Here is a 25,481-nt window from a genome sequence, read left to right on the forward strand (position 1 = left end):
ACTCATTGATTAATAAATCTTATACATTTTACTTTTTCGCCTATCAATCAGGTCGAACAACCTTTTATTCTTAGCTCTGAAACAAAAAATAAATTAAGTAACTTTTAACTGATTAATAAAGTCTTCTGCAAGGAAACATATTTTGTTGTCTGACTGTCCCTGTTTTCCAAGGCTAAGTGTCTTTGTTTTCGTGGTTAAACCGTTAAGAGTCAGTTTACTCCTGGGAACTTTAATACAGTTCTAGCATCTTTAGCTGCGTAACTGCTATTTAAACCGAAAAGGTTTAAGTAGAGAATACAGGTTGGGCAGGTTTAATTTTTTTTTTTTAAATACCGCTTAAGTTGAGGTACCTTAAGTTGTTAAAAAGTAGTTAGTAGAAAAAGACTCTAGGGGCTAGATTTTGTGTTCAGTTGGTAGAGCAGTTAAACGATGTGTGTGTTAAAGGCCTCGAGATTAATTGCGAGGCGAGGAATTACAGAGAGTGAAAAAAACGTTACAACGTAGTGACAAAAGGTTGAAGTGATCGATGCCTCTGTGAGTGAATGTTCTTAGCTGAAACGTGAGAGACAGTAATTATTTTAAATATGTTATTCTGACAACCTCTTCGTGTTAGTGCATTAAGCTTATCACATAGACCGTCATGTAACAAGGATTTAACGCTGTGGTCAGTTATTTTGCTGTAACCTTAACCGTCTAGTACTTCATAGCTTTCTGTAAGTATTAGCATAATCATTGCATTTATCAAGACTGTCAGGATAAGCTATAGTTGGTTACATTTTTAACTTTATCCCCCTCTTCGCCTAGTTCTACAAGTCTACGACCAATAGAAACAATATTTTCATATATGATTTGAAAATGATTAATAGCAGCAATAATCGCTTATGAGATCTGGTTGTTATTTACATAATCAAAACTTCTGGTTTTAATAATGCGGTTAAGTATCAAAATAACTATATAACTATCTATATAGAGAGAGATGAAGAGAAAGAGAATTAGGCTGAAATCTAGAAAGTTTTACGTATAAAGAACGTATCTCTAGGCTTAAGTCCAAAATACAACATGATTTGTTTGTTTTATGAATTTTGCGCAAAGTTACACGATGGCTGTCTGCACTAGCCGTTCCAAATTTAGCAGTGTAAAACTAGAAGGAACGCAGCTAGTCATCGCCACCAGCCGTCAACTCTTGGGTTACTCTTTTACCAACGAATAGTAGGATTGACCGTCATATTATAACGCCCCCACGACTAAAAGGGCAAGAATGTTTGGTATGACGGGGATTCGAACTCGCGACCCTCAGATTATGAGTTGAGCGCCTTAACCATCTGGCAATGACGGGCCTATACGACATGGAAAACGTACTTCGTATGTTATAAAAATGGTGCTTTGCTTTAACGCAAAACTGCGCAATGAGCTATCTGTGTTTAGCGAAAGAGGTATCTGCAGATAGCTTTATCACCGAGCGAATAACACAATGAAAGCTACGTTGTCTAGGTGTTAATCATCGGTATTATTAGAAGAATGAAAAATGGAATTATCGTCCAAAATAAAAATTCTATACACCCTTTTAATCGTTCTGATTCGTGTTTTCGCTTATCGAAAAAAAAAAAAAATCTTTTGTAACGTAGCCCATAGCCTAAAATGAGTGTTTTGGTAATGTAAGTTGGTCATTAAACGTATGTTGGCGTTAATTTTACTTATTTTTCCTCTGATTTCCATAACATCTTGCCTCATTGTATCAGATCATGCCTAAACTAAAACTGTAATTTTAAATACGTTGTGAACGAACATGTCACCCAGCCTCATTCCCAGTTTTTCGCATGAATGTTACTGATATATTTCTGCAAGTTTAATTCACTTCCATCCTTTATACCTTGCCACACCCCACAGACATTTTTTTTTTCTTTGAACACCCATGCAAGTCCTCAAGGCAAGGGTAACATCACTAATATAGCCAACTCTTGGGCTACTCTTTTACCAACGACTAGTAGGATTGACCGTGGCTTTATAACGCCCATACAGCTGAAATGGCAAGCATGTTTGGTGCAATAGGGATCCGAATCCGTAAACCTCAAACTACGAGTCGAGCGCCCTAGCCACCTACCCTGTTCGACGGTATACATGGTCTATAGGATACTTGTCTGAGGAGAGGTATGAAACAATAACCCTGAATTAGGGTACATTTCAACACTTTTATAGATTTTTTTCTTTGAATTTAAAAACACAAGTATTTAACCAGTTAATTGAGCCAATTATTACTTTCCACAAAGTAAGGTATGAAACTAGCATATAATGAGATTGTTAGAGATTTAACAACGAAGTAAACAAGGAAAAAGAACAATCAAACACTTATTTCTTTCCTTTAAACAGTTATGATAAAACTTAAAATATATAGAATAAAACTTACTGTCATTAGAATAATGAAAATGAAACATTCCATCTAAATTCCTTAAGACTTGTTTGTTTCCTTATGAAACAAATTTCCACAATGGGATATCGGTATTATGTGTTATGCCCACTACGAGTACCTTAACAATTTTTATCATTATGAGCTATCATACTTAGTTCTGAGTTATCGAAAATGTGGCTCGGCATGGCCAGGTGGTTAAGGCGCTCGACTCGTAATTTGAGGGTCGAGGGTTGGAATCCCTGTCACACCAAATCTTTCAGTCGTAGGAGCATTATATGTGACGGTCAATCACGCTATTCGTTGGTAAAAGAGTAGCTCAAGAGTTGCTGGTGGGTGGTGATGACTAGCTGCCTTCCCTCTAGTCTTACACTGCTAAATTAGGGACGGCTAGCGCAGATAGCCCTCGTGTAGCTTTGTGCGAAATTCAAACCAAAAGCTAAAAAAAAATAAATAAACTTGAAACCTCAGTTTAATACCAAAGTATTATGTTTAAAAGTTTTGCTGCTAGGATTACCTTAAATCGATGAAAATCACAGTGTTAAGCAATTGAAAATTTACAATCTGTTTATTTCATTTTAATTAGAAAATTCTAGTGTTAAAAGTTATCTTAGAGCTAATATAGAATGAAAGAAATTACTATTTCTGTTTTTAGTGTAAGTAAAAATTTATGCAAATTAAACTGACAAGCTTATCTAAAAACCCAACTAGCCAGTATTTTAGTAGATTTTTATCTTACAATGAAGATAATCTTTATTAATATAATTAATTTGCTCTTTTTAAGAATGTTCATTATATCACTGATAGTGAAGTATCATGATAGAAACACAAGAACGTTTATCTTATAACGGCTGGTATGGGTATTAAAACTTTTATTGATAAGGAGAGAACAACGTTTCGATCATCCTAGGTCATCTTCAGGTTAAGAAAGAGAGAGTTTGAATGTGGCCCTCGTCGGACACATGCCTTAGGGACGAGAGTATAAAAGGGAACGGGATTGTAGGGGGCGTTGTATTTTATAAATTATGTTGGTGTTGTGTTTGTCAGTGTAGTTTTTACATAGTATGGACTTTAGTTGTGTACCTGGTTTTTGAATAAATTTGGTGTTTGCTGGAATGTTGTGTTTTGTTATAAGTTTTTTTCCAAATATTGGTTATTTTTTCGCTGATATCGGGAACAAATGGTATGCCGCAATGTGAGGTTTTGTAGTTTGTTGTATCTTGGGATTTATTATTGTTTGTTTGTTGTTGGTCAATGTGTTTGTATAATTTTTTCCTCGGTTTTTTGAGGACATTTGTTGATGTTAATGAAGCGTTTTTATATTTTGTTAATTTCATTGTTAATTTTATCTGGTGAACATAGTTTAGTGGCTGCGTTTGCTTGGTTTCTTAATATGTTGAGTTTTTTGTTATGTTTCATGTGCTGAGTTTCAGGTAATGTATAATCCAATATGGGTGATTTTCTGTTTTGAATTGTGTATCGGTTTTAGTGATCTTGAGGTTAAGAAATGCTATTTGGTTTGTTTTTTTCCTGTTCACAGGTGAACTTAATGTTGAGGTGTATCGAGTATCCAAAAGACATGTGTCCAGCAACGGTCTTGCAAACTCCTCCTAACATAAAATTGCTATATAAAAATACTAGGTGCCGCTGTCATCAGTTTATACAGAATGCAACTTTCTCACTGCAACAAAAATAAAAATTGAAAATGTAACTAAAACATATAAAATATTTGTTTAGCATCTTGTAATGTTTATAAGTTTTCCATGTGTGATTAATAACAATTAAAAATCCTTTACGTCTAAAATATGCAACTTACTCACTAGTAATAATTTTATAAAACTTTAGGTAAATTATTATCAAATAATCACTCTGTATTTAGACACACTTCAACCTAAACATAAGTTAGAAATTTTTATTTTCGAATATAAAGTTAAAATATATCGATAAAATTTAATATATTTTTAAGAAAGATGAAAACATATTTCAAGATTAATTTTTAAAGAAACTGTAAAGGAATAAAGTACTCATAACTTAATCAAGACTGGCATATATTGTTACAATATAGAAGGGCGGTACAGACTTATCTAAATTGTCTGTTTCAAGACACACTGTATTCTCACTTATGCAGGTTGGTGCATGCAGGTTGAACTTATTTGAGATTTTGTTTGTGTTATTGAAGTGACGATGCCCTGCTCGTACATCGATCACAATACGACCTTGTTATATTTTGCGGAAAAGGCTTCACATGGCTTATGCACTGCCTAAGTCACACTTTTATGTTATATTTGTAAAGTTTGTCTTTGATATGGGAAATATTTAAACAATAGCCAATAAAAGTATAAAGGAAACAAAATAAACACTTTATACAGGGCTGGCACAATATAGATTTAGGTATGAACATATAGATGGTAGGAAAAATATATAACCTGCAGCTAGACCAGTTGGTTCATGGGCATAAAAACATACGTGAAACGGAGTCACGAAAAAAAACGATCATAAACGGCACTTCAAGATGACCTTGAAACCGTACTTGCCTATCACGTGACTACAGTAGTAGTTACAGTTTAATGTGTGAGTTCAATGTAAGATCTTACTGATTAGTATGCATTGTTTTGCTGGATTCATGTGACTGGATCACTTGTTGAAACGGACGGAAGAATATTGGATACCTTATGTGACGGGTATGGATAGTATTTTATTCTCTAGACCAAATATACTGGGCCTCAAGGTCACCTTGCAACGCCACCTATGTTATTTTTATAAACACTTTCCCCATGCACTTTTATATACTTGTATCAATTAGTAAACGCTGAATGGTTTTCCTACCACTTATATGCATATATCTAAACGTATTTCTTTCTCTCTGTATGTGTGTGTGTGTGTACATACGTATAAGTTAATGCATTCTTAATTCCTTTCCAATGAAGGAAAAAATTAACATTTTGAAAGCATTCGACTTATTAGTATGATACATTTTTTTTGTCAGTGATCTATCTTCTTGGCAGTCTTAAGTGCTTTTCATGTGTTACTGCTGTTTAAATAATTATTAATTTGTGTTTTTGTTTCGCTAGCCTAAATGAGTTAAAGCTGAAGCCGAAGAATATTTCATCCAGTGTTTCTGACAAGAGTATGAGATCCAGTCTCACTCTATTTAATGTTTTTGTTTATATATTTTTTGAGGTCATTGGAAGAATAAGTAAAACTTTGATATTTACTACTTTGACAACATAAAATGTAAATTAAAAATAGAAAGCTCCATTTCACGTAAGAAAATGGGTTGAAATTCCTTTTAACTTCAGTTTTTATCTTTCATCAAATTGTAAGTTTCGCAGTAGATTTCTATTGATTTCTTTAAATTATTGAGCATAATCCAACCATAGCTATGAACATTACATAAAAATAAACATTAAACTATGTATTCGTTAAATAGTCCCATTGTGTTTCATCCGATAAAGCAGACAAAACGCCTTCTAGATTTTATCGGAAAATAATATATAATGAATATGTACCTAAAATATATTATTTAGCTTTATCGTAATAATTGAAATATCTGGCTATTATCTAATATATTGCATCAAAGAGAAAGTTTGCATGATAAATCGTACAATTCATAATTAATAATTCTCAGTTCCAAAAATAATAAATGTCACAATGGCATACCATTGATAGGGTTTATTATTTAGTTGTTATTTTTTTGTTTATGGTAAAGTTACTATGTCACCTAATTTGAACTAACAACCAGAGTGAAGGCAACCAGCTGACAACACTCACCGTCAGCTCCTGAATTACTCTTTAACAACGAATAGCGAAATTAACTGTCACTTTATAACCTCCACCCCAGCCCGCCTTACTTCTGCGAGTGAAAGAGTTAATGTGCTCAGAGCCAGATTTTATGATTTACAACGATGAGACTCAAGGGAAGTGATAATTATTATAGGCATTTATAAATAGAAACAACTTATTTTATATATTAACAAATATATGACAAATTCTAATTTTAATATAAACAAGTTGGAATCGATACATATATTTGCCATCCCTATTATTTTGTTTGCTTCTTTATTGATTCGTATGTTTAATATGAGGCTTAGAGATACGAAACCTAGTCTTGCCTTTCTTGATTCTCACTCTATTGTATTATAAACTTCTAGTGTTAGTATGTAAAGAATACACTTTCTTTTTTTTTTAGTTTGCCGCTAGGTGACAGTAGTAGCTACTTTCAAGTTTCGAAATTTCGGAGTATTTTTGTTTTCTGTTTATAAATCCATGTCCAAAATTAATTTTTTATTTTCACAATGTTTTATTGGTAGTAATACATATCTTAAGATGAAATAAGACAGTTTACTATGCCAATAGGGAAATTAAAATAAAAGTACACCACAGCAAATGTAGGAAGCTCTACACCTTTACCTTTCACTTTAAATATAATTGCTGAGTTCGCCAAACTTATAAGTGGAGGAATACTTACCACACCGTTTCTAAATAAAAAAAAAAAATTCAGACAGTTTGATCTTATACTTTAAGCAGTTTTTGGCGGCTAAGTATTTGAATTTTTGTATAAAATCCTTCAAAAATTCGTAACATACTTTTTTGTTGTTGAGCACGAAATTCTACAATGATTTTTACCTTCTCGAATATCAGAACTCGATTTTTAGCATAATGAACCACGATGGGTTATCATAGCATACGACAAATTTGAGCTTAATATGATGCATTATATTTAAGACCCTCACTTACTTGAATTAAAACAGAAATACAAGAACAATAATTGCATGAATGCGAACTGTTTTATTCACAGAATTTTATAATTTTTTCCTGTTATAAATGATATACGGTACTTCAAAAAACACTGGTCTTTCTTTATAAATTATCAGTATTACACAGTTAAGTGGAAACTTTGATAAAAGTTCAAAGTTGTATTTCAAAGAGTTTGTTTTTGGATATCGAGCAAAGCTACACGAGGGCTATCTGCGCTAGCCGTCCCTAATTTACCAGTGTAGGACTAGAGGGAAGACAACTAGTTATCACCACCCACTTCCGATTCTTTTACCAACGATATTATAAGTTGATGGGGCATAAAATATATTTGATAAATACAGACGCGATATTGGGTAGTAGGGCATAATTAATTTTCTTAGTCTTACTTATTATGTTTGGGGCAATGCATGGAGTTAGAAAGTTGAGATAACCAATTAACTGTTGCAAAAACTCTTTGAGAACACAGAAATATTTGGGGGTATAAAATTATTTTATGAGCTGGGGCGTAAAATGTAATTACGAAATATGTGTGTATTGTTGCTGTTTTTATGATGTGTTATTTATAAAGATAAGAAATCTATAAACTCTAAAGTTACCTGTACAATATACTTTAAAACTGGCTTCATCCTGAAAAGGAGGTTACATTTATTTCAATTACATATGTATAAATAACTTCTATAACTTACGTTGTTCATTCCACGATCAAACAAAATCCACTTTAGTTGATGTTCTATATAATTACATACGACACAACATTTAAAGATGATGATTGGTTATATTTGCTGCTGAACGCATACATGTGTACCAACCTAAAATACATTTACTCTTTATCTTTTCTGTTTTATTGAAACACGACTGTTGTGATTTCATTTATTCTTACCTTTATGCAATAAAATAAATGGGTCGCGTCGACATCAAACAACATCCTATCTATCTATTTGTTCATAAATCTTTTTTTCTACTCTTTACTGCACAGATATCTATTATAGCTGAACGAAAAAAATGCTAATAAAATTCTTGTGCCATTTTTAAAAAGAGAGAATCTATTATGAGCAAAGACATTATACAACACACGTCTTTCTTATATAAAACACTATACACGGAGCGATACTTGTAGAAAACATTAAGGTGCTAAAGCACGTGCGTAAAAGAATCCGTGATCAGATTTCCAATTTTCTTTTTTTTTTCACACCTAAACAGCGGACAGTTAGTTATTAATGTATTCAGTAGCAAGTTTTGTAGCATTGTGTGAAACTTTGTGGATGGTGTGTTCATCACCACCAGGGATGAAGTGACAGAAAAAATTGAATTTTTTGGCCATATTTAACCTTCTCGTAACAATAGTTCAAAGAATGACACAGTTGAATTTAATGGTCTGCGTAGCTTGAACGACATGGAGTAATTTATCCTTTGAACGGGAAGGTGTCTGCCTCTGGTGTTATATACCTAACTTCTATACTCCCTTTTACTTTTTAGTCAGACTGGGAGGAGTAAGTGCTTAGTTCAAAGCGCTTGCTAAAATCAAGGACACGAAACAAAGAGGGGCGGATATATAACGAACTTTTCCTTTTTAGTCGCTCTTATCCTGCCCCTGTTTTCATTTTATCCTATCTCATAGTTCTGCTTATATTACTGGGTTTGTGGCTGCTTCTTTTGTATTTCATGTTAAGGTGATAAAAAGGAAATTAGATTACCAAAAATCCATCACCATTCACTAGATAGTACAAAGGGTTAAACGGGTCGTGGGACTTGGATGTCGACTGTGCACTGTGTCCTCGTTCTGTTTGGAGCCGATTTCTCATTCGAGGCAGTTTTTGGTTGGGATAAACTGTCTACCCTGACATTGATAGATTATGTAGTACTCTGCAGGGAGAATTCTAGTTGATAATATGACATTTTTCTTTCTTCTAAATTTTGCTTTCATAGACGACGCATGCTCTTCCATGTTGAACATCTGCTGCTATAATTTTTAGGTTTGTTTCGAAAGAAAATCTGGTTTTTAATGTTCATTGTCTCCTAGATTACAATATTTCTTTGTGTTGGCTTAAACTAAGATAACTATCTACCGTTGTGAAATGTTTATAATTTTAGAAATGTATGAAGCAGTACGTATCTAGGTCAAAATTTTTTTCTATGATGTTACACCTTTCTTTCGTAAGGTTTGGAAAAGGCGGAAGAATTAGATATTTATCAGACCATCATTGGATGATCTTGTTTGGGAGAGTTTTATATATCTGTGATTAAGATATATAAATCCGAGAACTGTATATATTATTTTCCTTTCTCTGTCTCATACATTCCAAAACAAACGTTCCTATTTTAACTGTGATATTACATATTTTTTTATTTAGTTATCACTGAAGTGGATGTATTTGTTTATTCCAGATTTATGCGCTAAGCTACACAAAAAACATTTGCATGTAACAGTCCTTCAATTTAAAACGATAAGCTAGCTGGAAGAAGGTTAACAATATCGTCTACCAACTCTCTCTAATCGAAGCGTGACATTTTATCATGAATTTTATATACACACCCAGAGATCTAAATTTGGAACCAATTTTGTGGTAATGGGACATAAACCATGAATCCTAGGATTCACAGTCTGAGCCTGATAGCCACTGAGTTACTCCCTGCTAATTGCAATGAGAAATATGAAACTGAATACTTTTATACATTAACAGACCACATTAATTTATTTACCGTTTTAAAGAAGGTTAAATGAAGTCTATTGAGTGTCGGGTGTGGCCAAGTTATGTGTCAGGCTGCAGGTTAAAAGGCCCAATGTTTGTTGCTTTGCTGCTGAATACTTGGGTGAATTGTAAGAGCGACTGTAAAATCGAATTACAAAGTTTAAAGACGGGAAAATCGTTTATGATGTTGCATACTGCTGATTAGCTGTCAATCATCTGGTAAGCAATTCACAATTGAATGAGGAACAGTTAAACCCTAGGGGTCTCTGATCTGGCGAGTTTCACGATGTGTACGTAAGCGGCAGGGACAATTCAAGTTGGAGATACTGACACCAGAATCTCTTGCCATCATTATGTTTATTATTAATTAAAAACTCCACAATAGACTCTCTGTTTTGCCGCCCGCTAATACAAAGTTAAGTCTACGGACTTACAACACTAACATCAAGGGTTCGATTCCCCTCGGTGGGCTCAGCAGATAGCCCGATGTGGCTTTGCTATAAGAAACACACACACAAGCTATCTGTTTTATGCTCAATGAATGTATCGACACCCAATTTGTGGCGTTATAAGTCCTCAGACATACCGCTAAGGAACAGTAGAACATCATCACGATAATTTCAAATCAGATATTTGTTTCTCCATTCCTCCAGAAACTCAATAATATATTTTGCAAATACTAATAATAATTCTCTTCTGTAAATATTAAAAAAAACGCAGTATTTTTTCATTACATATGATGCTTTCCATTCCGATGAAATACGTTGCTCACCCAGTAAAACTGGTAGAAAACACTGATTAATCAAATCGAAGAATTTTGAACTAATAGGGAATAAAAAATGAAAGGTTTGACTACGAAAAAGAAAGTTAAGAGAGAAAAAAATGTGGATAAAAATGTTCAAAATACGCAGAAAATTAAAAACTAAACTGGTCTCTCAGCTTTGTGGAGATGACGTTTGTACCCAAAGTAACAGTAGAACTGTCTTTGGTGTCTCTTTTATATATTTTGTAACGTTGTGTGGAGAATTCTCTATATTGAGACTTGATAGCACCTGCTTTCCGACACAAATGTTGTCAACAGTGATAAATAGCTACCATCCCTCATCCAGTTCCCGCATAAAGTTGTCAGAAAATACATATTTCCCAAATAATAGACCCTCTCAATCCAAGATTAGCCCCGTTAACTCTCACTTTGTATTCCCTCAACGGTGCAGGTTTTAGTTTCGGTATTAGAATTTGCATGGAACGACACAATAAGCTGACCTTGATTTACGTGCACTTCTTTTTTTTTTTTTTTTCTGTACGTCTAACGATCCGTTCATTGGGATAGTTGAATATATCGTTTTAGTCATGGTTTGTGACAGGCTCGTTGAGTTTCTTTTTGCGTATTTTCCTTTTCTTTTCAGAATATAAAAGTTTTCTTACTCAAAAAGAAATTTTAAAATCCATGCCTAATTCTGCCATTGCATGGTAGACGTTATAGAGGCCAAACTCTAAATATTCATGACCGTACGAATGACAAGAGCTTTATCAAAGAAACCGTGCAGGAGGACTTACGAGATTTTATCCGATTGTCGTTATGCACGCATTAATATCGACATACCAATCCTAACAATTACAGCATTATCTCTTAAACTCGAAGAAGTCGGAAGTATGTGTTTGTTATGTTGTGCATTATGAAAGATTGTTTGTTTGTTTATTGAATTTCGCACAAAGCTACCCAAAGGCTATCTGTGCTAGCCGTCCCTAATATAGCAGTGTAAGACTAGAGGGAAGGCAGCTAATCATCACCACCCACCGCCAACTCTTGGGCTACTCTTTTACCAACGAATAGTGGGATTGACCGTCACATTATAACGCCCCCACGGTTGAAAGGGTGAGCATGTTTGGCGTGACGTGGATGCGAACCCGCGACACTCAGATTACGAGTTGCACGCCTTAATACGCTTGGCCATGCCGGGCCGTTATGAAGGATGGAATAAGTACTTCGGTATGCGTTATAAATCAAAACGCAGACAAAAATGACGGGGAAAAATCACTGGGGACACGGTGTAAGATTTGATGATATATTCTTTATAAATAGTTATAAATATTTGAAAAATTCGAGGTCCAATATTCAAAATGGAGAAAGCACAGATAGCCCATTGTTTATAACAACTCATTCTGAATATCAAGGTTTTTAGGCTAAAGTTCGGGATCTGCATTGATCAACATACTGGAGAAACGATAACTCTGTACATTGATCAACATACTGGAGGAACGATAACTCTATACATTGGTCAACATACTGGAGGAACGATAACTCTGTACATTGATCAACATACTGGAGGAACGATAACTCTGTACATTGATCAACATACTGGAGGAACGATAACTCTATACAGGCCCGGCATGGCGAGGTGGTTAAGGCACTCGACTCGTAATCTGAAGGTCGCGGTTTCGAATCCCCATAACTTCAAACATGCTTGCTCTTTTATCCCTGGAGGCGTTATAATGTGACGGTTAATCTCGGTATTCGTTGGTAAAAGAGTAGCCCAAGAGTTAGTGGTGGGTGGTGATGACAAACTTCCTTCCTTCTTGAACGGTTGGCGAGTATTCTAAGGGTCCGGCACGGCCAGGTGGTTAGGGTGTTTGACTGGCAATCTGAGGGTCGCAGGTTAAAATCCCTGTCCTGCCAAACATGCTTACTCTTTCAGCCATTTCAGAGTTATAATGTCACGATCAATCTCAATGTTCGTTCGTAAAAGAGTAGACGAAGAGTTGACGGTGGGGTCTTTCAAATTAGTGATGGCTAATGCAAATAGCCTTCATGTAGTTTTGAACAAGCATTTATTTTGTAAACTGGTCTGGGAGATATGCGTATTATTTGATTAAATAAGACATATACAAATATCACGTATAATAACCCAGTTCTTCTGCAGTTCTCAAAGTTAAAAGTTATCGGACATTTGTCGTTTCCTGCTTTCTAAGCACATCTAGTTGTTAAACTCTACAAGTGGCGGATTTAAGGTTGTGTGGGCCCTACATTCTTTGTAATTTTACACAGAATAAAATTATCAATGGACCCACATTAAGACTATGGGACCTGGGGCTGAGCCCCATCTAGCTCCTATTTAAATACGCCACTGAACTGCACATTCTGCTATACTGAACATAAAATGTTAATCACCGAAGACAGGTACTTTTAAAAAACGTTTGATGTAATCAGTTTTCCGACGTTTCTTACAAAGAAGAGCAATGCATTGCATGTAGTATTAATACTAACTTTAGGTCAAAAGCTCTTCACATAGATCAGAACTAAACGTATGAACCAAGTAATGAGCATGGATATTTAAATATACTGTTCAACCTATACTTCTTATGATGATTAGAATGCACTATTTCATCAGTTGGGTATCTCGCTGTTAACAATGTTTTCGGACGTAAGCTCAATAATATATTACGAGATTATTATAAAATTATAAGTTTTAGTTAATGGTATTATATCTTATATTCCAAGTTTTCGAAGCTAATCTTTTGCGATCAGAAAATTTATTAAAGTGTAAACGAAAAACACCGCTTGCTTTGAATTTAGTTCTAACTTACACCATTGAAAAAAAAAAGTCTGTTTACTTTGTGGGTGGCATTCGTTAGATTTTCTTTCCCTGTTTAAGATACCGGATTAGAGCTTGTTTATTTTACCTGTTGTACCGTCGTCCTAAAGGAGCAGCATAAACCAGTTGTTTATGTCACAATAAAACAAATTCCAAATCTCTTATTTATTCATCACTCTATAAAATCCTTATAAGATATGTTGACATTTCACTCGACTAAACTAAGACTATAATCAGGTTCTAGATGTTTGTAAATTATCATATTTTATTACAAAACAGAGAAAACTAGGTTTTAGGGTTTTAAGGTAATATGGACAAACATACATTAACTAAGCCAACATCGACTTACGATTAGGCTAACGCATGTAACAGTTTACAACTAATTCAAAAGTCTTAACCTGTTTAGCATGTTTTCGCAATGCCATCCAATAGTTTAGTAGGTTTTCTGTTTGTTTCTTACTGAAAGTTATTGCTACACTATAAACAGTATCATAGTTACGTGGTGCTTGAAAATCGTTTTTTCTTCTTTTTAGCACCACCAGCTGATATATCAAACACTTTGTTTTAATGTCTAATGACCAATAGAAATTTACTTGTCTTTTTTGTTGTAACGTGCAGTTTGCTTAAATTTGTATACGACCCGGCATGGCCAGGTGGGTTAAGGCATTCGACTCGTAATCCGAGGGTCGCGGGTTCGAATCCCCATCGCATCAAATGTGCTCGCCATTTATGCCGTGGGGGCGTTATAATGTGACGGTCAATCCCGCTATTTGTTTACAAAAGAGTACCCGAAGAGTTGTTGGTAGATGGTGATGACTAGCTGCTAAATTAGGGACGGCTAGCGCAGATAGCCCTCAAGTAGCTTTGCGCGAAATTAAAAAACAAACAAACAAACAAAAACAAAACAAAGAAATTTGTATACGTCACAGTTTTGCTTATTTTTTCTTAGTAATCCTATTAAACAGAAGAGGAGGCTTCTTGAAGGAAAAATTGCTGCTAAGTTTACTATCAACTGATTCAAAAGAGATTATACTACTGTTAAATATACTTCTAATCGAACCGTCAGTTCGCCTTACCACTCCAAGATTCGAAATGATAGAATGAAACAGGCACTGCCATTGGCTTCAAATAATATAAAAAGAGAATTAAATAATGTTATACAATTGAGAGAAGGACAGCAAGCCTTAGCCCTACAGTCTGAGTAATAACATTGTTCTTGATTTGCACAATTGTTAATGACCATAGCTAAATTGTAACTTTAAATTTAAAGCTTTTGCTTAACCTTGATAAAGACTAGGGCTAACCCTGACAAGCTGTAGGCGAGTAAGTCTGTAGAAATATTCTATCCGTGAAATTGTGGAATTCCGTGTCCTGGTCACGTTCCCGTGTCATTGGAATACTTTGTGTGAAAATAAGGAAATTCCATGTGCTAATTGGTGTTTATGAGATATTCGTCAGTAGAATGTTTCTTTCATACGTATAATAGTTACTACGTGAAGCCAGATTTACAAATTGCTAACGTAGCATAACTATTAACATGAGATGTGGCGCCACCGCAGTCGTGAGAAGAATCGTCGAAAATTCTTAAGAAAAAGAAAAGTGAAAGACTCGTGAGGTTTTAAAAAACGAAAAATGTTACATGAGCGCTATTATTTCTTTAAAAAGTTATGGTTGTGAGCTGCAGGCATTGTATGTGAGAAATATTACTTGTCCAGAAAGCCCTCTTATCGAATAAAGTCTGAGTTAAACATAATCCATTAGTTTATTTTTTCTTAGTAACTTGAACAAATAATATAAATGAAATAGATGTTGATTAACACGAAATCTGGTTATTTTGCTACCAAAATGTTCATACTTTGAAGAAGTACAAATCCTAACAATGGATCGCGAGGTGTTACGTAGTTCGATAGAAGCATTTTCAAGGGTGTTATAATTTGCTCAGTTGTCGCAGTTTCTGACTAAGCAATTTTAATGTATTGTAAAAGTTACAATATATGATACACTATCTAAACAATGAAGAATAATACACATAGTTTGACTTTTAATGTTTTAACTCACTTCACAATTCTTGTTTTCAACTGTTGAATTAAACAATGTAAGTGGTTTCATTAATTTGATCTTCATTACATCATATAGTTATTTGGCCAGGTGGTTAAGGCGTTTGACCCGCAAAGTTGCGGGTTCGAATCCCCGTTCCATCAAATATATTGGGTCATTGATCTCACTATTCGTTGGTAAAAGAGTACCCCAAGAGTTGGCGGTGGGTGGTGATGACTAGCTGCATTCCCTCTAGTCTTACATTACTAAATTAGGGATGGCTAGCGCAGATAACTCACGTGTAGCTTTGCGCGAAATTTATAACAAACCAAACTTAATTTTACTCGAACAAAATCTCCAGAAATATTTTGATTTTAATTTTCTGTTTTGTGAGATTTTCATTCCGTGAAAATTAACTTGTACATTTGATCTAAGATAGCTTAGATTATCCTTAATTTTTACCGTTAATAAATTTGAACATCATCTTTGAATCATACAGGACTAAAGATAATTTGCAGCAACGTTTACGTTAATTTTGTTGTTTATAAAGGTCGAACATGGTTTCCTGACTAAAGATTACGTGTGAGAAATTTCTGATTAGCGTTATCTCTGAATAATCAAGTGGTTTCTAAATGATTAACGATGGAATGTTCGATTAACCTTATACTTCTAAGGTTGAAAATTATTTCTAGATATTATTTTTGTTTTAAGATAGACTATGAGAAATGTTAATATTATATTTTCTTCTGAACATGAAAATTGTTTCATTGCATTCCGTATACTTTGAAAATTCCATAGAAATATGATATTATTGGTCTCATTTTTCATAGGTTGAATAGTCCATATAATTTCATTACCCATTGTATTAGGTCTTGTAGTTGCCGAACCAGGTAGGAACTAGTTATTAATGTACTGAATTTTAAATTCAAGGATATAGAATGGTTTGTGTCCCATTGTCTCAAAAAAAAAAAAAAAAGAAATCCGGTAATTAAAAAGACTGTTCTATTCCATAAGGGGTAGAATAATGAATAATACAATAAATCTCATGGTGAGTACAGTTAAAGTTCCTCTCTTAACTACTTATTGAAAATCCAGATAAATTTATAAAGTTAAAATTTAAGGGCTTAACAAGATCGTAGTTAATCAATCATTTCCCCAACGGGGATTTCCCAATTTTGACGAATAAACATTCTTGATGACTAGATAGAATGATCTGCTTAAAATCCAGTTGATTATATGGTGATTAAAAACTTGATTAGTGTAAGAAAGAAATGTTATTAAAATACTCCCGTGAAGATATCTTTAAAAATCTAATGACTTTGTTCAACCAAAATAAATTACTTTCACCTCAACGTGATTTTCCTGTTTAATTAGTTCAAAGTAACGAGATGTGTTCATATTTAGAGAAGAAACAGTCACTTCCACTGGAAGCCACGAAATGAGCTTCTTACAAAATCGCAAAAAAACTTCGCTTTATTGTGCATATATATATATATGCCATATTCATGTAAACATCTTTGTTTTCTGTTTTGCTTTTCAATTCTGTCATAAAATATATCTGTTACAGATCATTGCAATACCTGATGATTACAGCAATAAATATGGTATAGATAAAAAAAAACTTAAACTTCAATTACTTTTAGTTTGTGTTTGTTTCAGAATTTTCGGATAATGAAATAAGAAGGCCATATCTATGCCTTATAGCATATCGAAGACCACAAAATGCGGAGCAAGACGTTGTGGCAACAGGATGTGACTTATAAACATTCAATCTACTAATTTTTGGTGAGTACATTTTTCTCAAGTAATAGAGCTAAAAGCAAATGCGAAGTAATTGGTTTAAAATATGCTACAATAAACATCTTTACTTGATAGAAGTAAAATACATAGCCAATCTAGTAGTAAAAGTTGTCAACGTATTCATAGTGCAGGATTCTATATATTGAATACAAAACAATGATAAAACTCTTTGTTAGTTTTTTTCAACAATGTTGATTTTCGTTTCCATTCTTTACTCATACGTACGGTCGTCGTGAATATTTACACCCTTTGCGTTAGTTAGACGGGTCGTTATTTGTTTGACAATGCTACTAATAAATGAGAAATTTCACCAGCATCAAAATTCTCCTTTAATTTACCATTGTTTTCAGAAACACTGCCTCGCCCACGAGTCTTAAACATGAATAGTACTAAGAATGTTAATTTATGCTGCTCTACTGAACCACAACCAATTCTTTGTTTATCAAAGGTTGATAAGATTAAAGAAAAATAAATCAACAACAAAAGGAATGCTAATCTGTTATCACTTAAAACGTATAGGTTAGGAAATTCTACTTATAAACAATTTAAATCTTAGAAGCTATTGACTTCCCTTGAAACACCTAAGGAAAAAAAAATACTTTAGCAGCATTGAGTAGAAACAAAAAACTAATTAAAGGGTGTAGCCGTTGAAAGACCTTTTTTTAACTTCAGATTTTTAATAAATTGGTATGAGATAAGAAAAGAAGACAAATAAATTTAAAATAAGAGGTAAGTTAGCGATCTTTGCATGATTACGTAATTTTTTTTTACTGTCGACTTTTTTCTGTTCAACCATATATAAGGTTAGATATGAGGAACCGTAAAAAACACAAAAACGTTTCCCTTTGGGTTACTGGAAAGTTGACAGAATTTCAAAATTAAAATCCATAATAAACAGCTTTATATAGAATAAAGGACTAAATCGATCAGTCAAAGAAATGTTGTTACATCATTTATATATATACAACTTTTTTCTTCTCTTTCATTGAGACGCCAGAAGTTGCTTAAACAGCGAACCTGAGGATTCATGGTTCGCGATTTGTTGTTCATACTTTCGTCATAGGTGATCCATAAGAGAGACTGTCAAATCCCACCATCCTATTACATAATAATAGCTCAAGAATTGGCGGTGAGTGTTATCGATTAGGTGTTTTCTCTTGATCCTATAAGTGTCAAAATATGAACAGCTATGCGTAGAAAGCCCTTGTTGGCTTTGCGTAAAATTCTAAAACAAACAAATTTTTGTTACTATTTTTTTGTTTTGGATTGGAGAAAGTAATATCTTTGTTTTAATATCTTTTAACCTTTTAAAAAAATGTGAACATCCATTGTTATATATGATTTATATGTTAAATCCTCTACTTGTTTTTACTGCTGTATGAAATTTATTCAAGACCAATCCAGTACTTTAAAAGTTACATATGCAAACATAATGTGACGGACAGTATATTCGGAGCTTCAGTAATGGTTAAATGGATTCATTAATTTCGCAATACGGGAACATGAAAACTGACATTATAAATCATCTAAACCTTAAAGAACTGATCATCCAATAATTTCATAATAACAGATGCAAGAATATTTTGATGGACGAATATTTTAAACTACAGTGATGGTTAACTGGATTCATTAATTCCGCAATACAGGAAGTTGGAGCTGGCATTATAAAGTATTGGAATATTAAGAAACTAATATTGTTGAATTGTCTGTAGGTTACAAGATTTGTTTTTAAAGTTTTTATTTCTAAATTATTTAATATATTATTTATACTATAAGTAACTGAAGTAAAGATATTTTAGGTATCAGATGTCGTGAAAATAAAAGGAACATTTTACTTATTAGCATATTAAAATAACGACATTTTAATAACAAATAAACTATTTGGATCCTGTGTTTGAGAGACCGTTTTTCTGCAAGATCTTAAATATACTTATTATGGTAGCCTGGAAAGACGTTTTAAAACGTGAAAATATTCAGATATGTTTCTGAATAGATCCAACAGAAATATACCAAGAGATAATGTCTTATCACGTAAGTCAACTCGGTGTAACCTCGCGTAACGTGATTTAGAAGCGATAAAAATTTATATACATATATCTTACTGAAAGATGTGGAACAACATCCGATTTAATAACTTGTTATATGCTTGTTCTTTAATAGGGTAAAATGAATATCTTCGTTGTTTTTTTTTGTCAATTTGCGCGTGTTTTTAGTACTAATTCTAATTTTTCATCGATATTTTGGCTTTTCGTCTGTTTGTTTGCTTTGCTTCAACGCGAAGCTACACAATAATTCACACAGAGAAGATTGAACTCCGATTTTTTATGAATCACTGCCCATGCTTCATTGTTCTCATTGTATTTAAACAAGTGAATGTACTTATAAATGTAGCCAAATCAAACTGTTAGCTATGCTTCTTTTATTTTATTTGAAGCATAATCAATCTTAATTATCAAAGTCACTATGACTATTTACCCAGTGTACAAAATGAGTTTCGCGGTACTTAAATGACAAACGTAACAATGTCTCTAATGGAAACAAAATATGTTTCTATTTCGAAACAGAGCACATGACTTATGCTAAAGATATGCATTTAATATGCACAATTACAGCAAAACTTATTTGAAATTAATGCTTTAGTTATATAAATGTTGTTTCTTACACGTTCTACACTAAGTTTTTGTTTTACGAAATATTTGATTAAGTTTTCACAGACTTACGTTGTGATTAAAGCGTAGTAGTAACAGATGTACTACATCCATGTTAACAGTCTATATGTTTGTTAGTTTTGCTAGAAAAGTGCAATATTTTAATTAGTTTTCTTCTTGTTTTTTTCGTCACAAGTTTTAATTTTCTCATACCTTATATCAAATAAATATTATGCTATGGTTTTCAAGAATAATTATTTAGATTTCCATGATATTTAACATTAAATAGGCTCGGCATGGCCAGGTGGTTAAGGCGCTCGAGGAGTAATCTGAGGGTCGCGGGTTCGAATTCTAGTCGCACCAAACATGCTAACCCTTTCAGTCGTGGGTGCATTATAATGTGACGCTCAATCTCACTATTCGTTGGTAAAAGAGTGGCCCAAGGGTTAACGGTGGGTGGTGATAACTAGCTGCCTTCCCTCTAATTCTCAAAAACAAACAAACATTAAATAAATTTGTGTTTTCCTTGTAAATATTCCACTGGATTATGAGTTGAAAGGTAAGATGGAAATCTGGTTGAAACATTTCATAAATATTCATCTAAAATATTTTTTTCTTATCATTGAAACAAGTGAAGAGTTAAAGGCAATAAACTATAAATCAGATATATTTTGGAAGCCTTTATTATATATATGTATATATAATATATATATAAATAGAAACAACAAAATATTTAATAACATTATAAATGTAATAACATTTAACTCTTAAAATTGTTCTAACGTGGAAATCTGTGTTTATTGTCAAGAAATACACGAACGTTTTGATTTAAGAAATTAAGGTGTTATTACACACGCACCTCACGTAGAGATCTACACATATTACCGGCATTACTGTAGACTAGAACGAACAAGAGGAAAAACAAAATTAAAACTAAATGAGTATATATATTTTCGCACTATTAAACATAGTAATTAGCTCTACTAACTGCTAATTGTTTTTTTTTTCACAACCTCAGTAAAATCTGGTTAAATTACAATTTTATAATTGTATAATTAACGTGTGGTAGGGATGCTCATAATGCCCAGGTGGCTAACATGTAAATAATACTTAACGAAACCTTTGAAAGAAAAAAAAATCTAAGCGACTGTAAACAATTAAATTACTTTGCAAGCAAATTTACACATAGTTGCTAGGAGATAAAATGCTTAGATTAAGTTTATTTTCAAGCCTTGTTCTAACTGTTTTGAAAAGTTGTACACTTTGCTACTTATCTCCCTTTTCTCTGAAACATCATCATCTCTACGTGTATTTAAGATTCTAAAACAAACAAACTAATCATTTTCTGAGCACACGATTTGCTAAAACGTTCAAGAACTTAGTGGACCTAACTTCTAATAATTTATCAGAAGTATTTACTCAAAAAATGTGCTGGTCATGGCCAGGTGGATAAAGTGTTCGATTCGTAATCTGAAGGACGTGGGTTTGAATCCCTGTCATACCAAACATGTTCGCCCTTTCAATCGTGGGGTTATTATAATATGACAATCAATCCCACCATTCGTTGGTAAAAAAGAAACCCAGGAGTTGGCGGTGGGTGGTGATGACTAGCTGCCTTTCCTCTAGTCTTACACTACTAAATTAGGGACGGCTAGCGCAAATAGCCCTTGTATAGTTTTGCGCGAAGTTCACAACAAATAAAAACAAAACAAATACTCAATAAATATGGACCTCAGATATCAGGGCTCGTAAAAATAATGCTTATAACAAGCAGTCACCATGCACAAAATACCAGTGCTTTTAGCTAGGAAAATGACACAAAATGCAATAACTTATCATTATAGTACAAAACCTGACGCTTTAACCTTTCATGTTTTCTTCACTTTTTTTTTGCCTTCATTCTCGTGCCTTTTGTTGCTCCTCCTTCTCACGAGTAATTACAGAAAAATGCTACTCGCGTTTGTGTTTACTCTATAATTTTGTCATTTGGATCCATTTTGTGTGTTATATCTCACGGAACTATAGTTATATACTAGATGTTAATAGGTTAAGGTTGATCTTTCTTTTTCTGCTAGTAATTTTCAAAGTCTTATAAAAAAAACAGGTTTAAATATCTGGCAGCCCTAATTTATAAACTATACCCGTAAAAGTGGTCCATAAATCTATAAATATTATGTTTTTATATTGCTAGAATTAATCATAAAGCTGAAACCGTGAAAAAGTTGCAGCTGAAAGTTATGTAGCGGCTTTGAAGAAAAACCGTAAGAAAACGAATAGATTTTATTCAGAAAATACTAGAATCCCCACCCCTCCCCAAAAAAAACCAAAACAAAACAGGTATCAAATGAAACAAATACGGTATTTAACCTCCCTTAACTTTTTACCATAAATTTACTCCAATGGGATACATAATAACAGTATGTTCATTTACATCTTGGACCGTGAACAGTTACAATATTTTTATACAGCGAATAACACTGTTCACGTTTTTTTTTTTACTTAACCTTTGTTTTTATAGTATGGATTTTAAAATATCTCTAACCTCCTATACGATTTCGTCATTTTTACGAATAAATTGTAGATAGTTAACTACTTTCTATAGATTACGAATGTTGTTGTAGACGTATTAAGACGGAGAGATTTGTGATATGTTATCAGTAGACCGCTAATATTATGATAGTAACAAACATCGTAAATAATCATAACTCTTCCAGTTTGTTGTACGTTCGTTAAGACAATCACACAAACTTGAATCTACAATATGATTTCTGAGGGATGACACGACCTTAGCATAACTGTGAGAGTGTGTGTTTTTTTCTTTCAGGAAAGCCACATCAGACTATTTGCTGCATTCACCACAGGGAATCGAACTGCTGATGTTAGCACTCTAAATCCGAAGACTTACCGCTGTCCCAGCGGGGAAATAACATAACTGATTGTTTTTAAACATTTTTAAAGATATGCATAACACAATAAAGATGATCGTATCTTATACCCGTAAAAAAACAGGATAAAACTGGGAATGAAAACGAGGGGTAAGATATAATATTACGGTGTTAAACGTCGATAATTCGAAACGTTATTGCATTGTTATTATTACTTTCCACTTAGACTATCGTAGTTTCGAGTTAGGCATGAGAAATACTATAATTATGTGCATATATATTGTTTTAACAGTTCAATTTTACAAGCCTTTGATTTCAAAGCTGTACTGGACTACTTAAACGGAAGTTAGTAAACAACCCTGATTTTGACATAAATAGTAACCTTACTACGTTCATTTACTTTACGAGATTTCGCCGTTTATCATCGTTGCATTAGAGTTTTTAAGTGTTTATAAATAAAATTTAAAATACATTCCTTGTGTCAAGAATTCAAGCCCAACTGTTGTGTTTTCCTATTGAACAAAGGCCTTTGTACTAAGTGACTGGTATCTAAAGTAACCAGTTTAACCAGTCCCTCGTAGACCTGAATTCTAAGTGACTTTAAAGTTTTTAACATTTTTAAAATTTTAGAGTTAAATTACTGATTTCAGATGTTTATGTTTTTAACAATTGAAATGAAAAAGTAGACAAATTAGCATAAAACTGTCATAACGTATTATTAATATATGGTTAGTAAAGAACGCTTTGAAAATGTTCAGACATATTTGGTAACTAAAATTACATTGATTTATATGACGTGTATTCTTAGTTAACACAGCTATGAGTTCTTAGTAGGCCCGGCATGGCCATGTGTGGTAAGGCGTTCCACTTATTATCCGAGGGTCGAGGGCTCTAATCCCGGTCGCACTAAAGATGTTCGCTCTTTCATCCGAGGGGGCGTTATAATATGACGGTAAATCCCACTATTCGTTGGTAAAAGAGTAGCCCAAGAGCTGGCGGTGGGTGGTGATGACTAGCTGCCTTCCCTTCATTCTTACACTACTAAATTAGGGACGGCTAGCGCAAATAGCCTTCGTGTAGCTTTGCGCGAAATTCTAAACAAACAAACAGTTCTCAGAAAAAAACATCTGGATAAATAAAATAATAGTATTTTAACTAGAAATAAACGACCTCATAACACTAAATGTATTGTTTTTCTATAGATTAATATATTCAGTTACGGTTTGTGTTTTGGTGGAATGCTCCTGAAGTCGCTGTAAAGCTAAACGTTTATGGTATAATTAAAGAAAAATAACAAAGTTGGTGTCATGAAGTCACTTATTTCTATTATTAAAACGTCTTCTATACAACAATAGGCCCTACAGAACTTAAATAATATTGTTCTTGTTGTTTTGAATTGAACACAAAGCTACTCAATGGGCTATCTGTGCTCTGCCCACCACACGTATCGAAACCCGGTTTTTAAAGTATTAAGTCCGCATACATATCGCTGAGCCACTAAGGGGCGTTAAATAATATTGCCAAGAAATTAGAAGAGTATTTATTTTATTTTAGCAAAGACACATCGCGCTATCTGTTGTGTCCACAGAAGGGAATCAAACTCCTGATCTGAGCGTTGTAAACCCATAGGCTTACCGCTGTAGCAGCGGGGAGAAACTATAAGATAAAATGCTTAAACTAACAATCTGTTTCAAAAACAAAATAGAAAATTATATTCGGCACATTTATAATTGGAGTGATTGGTCTTTGAGAAACCTTATTTTTTAAAACTAACCCTTGAACCTGATTTGACTGTCACGAACTCTGATTACAGTACAAAAATAGTTTCTAGCCTCAGAAATTTCAAGACCTTTACGTTAACTAACACTTGCGTAGACTTTACCGACTATAGTTCTGTCAACTTGTAGAAAAAAGGAATTACTGTAGTGTGTACATCTCATTTATGAAGTGAAATACAAAAAGTGTTATTGATGTTATTAGGTGTTATGCTTCTATTTGATTGTCAGATTTGGTACTAATTGTTATCATAACACTAATGGCGTGTAGTAACGTGTGAAAAAATTTGCTTTAAAAGTATAAAACAGACTGACTTAACATTTTTAACATTCTAAACGTGTTCATTCATTCATAGGTTCAACGAGCTTATCTGTTTTCATGTAATATTTCCACCCGCTAATTTATCAAAGATGTTCACGTGTTGTGAAGGTTCCTAATTGAATTGTTTGTTAAAAGTGGAGAAATGTTGAAAATCTGTAAGGTTCGTAATAGTACTATCCATAAAAAAAAAAACAGAAGAAAAAAAACATTTTAAAGTTCACCGTTTGTTCAAAAGTGCCTGAAATTGTGGTTACTTAATTACAACCAATCATATATCATTAGCAACAGAGAAAAAAATAAAACTAGTTTGAACAACTTCAACTATTTTAAGACGTGGTTTTAATATTGTCATATAAAAAGTGAGGGAAAGCTTAAAAATAAAAATGTTGCAGGCATTTCAGGTGTCTGAAGTTGATTTTCAGTTTCCAATAAAGGTTCATAGTGGTCAAACATATAAATCAGTTAGAAAGTTAAAATTAATAGTAAATAATGTGAAAGAGAGAAAAACGTATATTTACTCTTTCACTTCGTGAAATTTATTTTTTTTAAAGCAGCATAGAAACTGTGAA

General features: G+C 33.3%; 1 long non-coding RNA gene across 2 annotated transcripts in view; it reads left to right on the plus strand.

Moving 5' to 3' along the window:
* Positions 1-346: 346 nt before the first annotated feature.
* LOC143223039 (uncharacterized) overlaps positions 347-25,481 on the plus strand; it is a 111,904-nt gene continuing 86,769 nt past the window's right edge. The window contains exons 1-3 of one of the 2 annotated variants that reach the window (XR_013012629.1): positions 347-713; positions 17,142-17,267; positions 18,273-18,411. This is a non-coding gene — a long non-coding RNA (uncharacterized LOC143223039). Of the gene's footprint in view, positions 714-4,940; positions 5,086-17,141; positions 17,268-18,272; positions 18,412-25,481 lie in introns of those variants that run through there. The other variant, XR_013012628.1, reaches the window with a different exon arrangement.

The sequence above is a fragment of the Tachypleus tridentatus genome, chromosome 8 (genome assembly GCF_004210375.1).
Source record: "Tachypleus tridentatus isolate NWPU-2018 chromosome 8, ASM421037v1, whole genome shotgun sequence".
Lineage (NCBI taxonomy): Eukaryota > Metazoa > Arthropoda > Merostomata > Xiphosura > Limulidae > Tachypleus > Tachypleus tridentatus.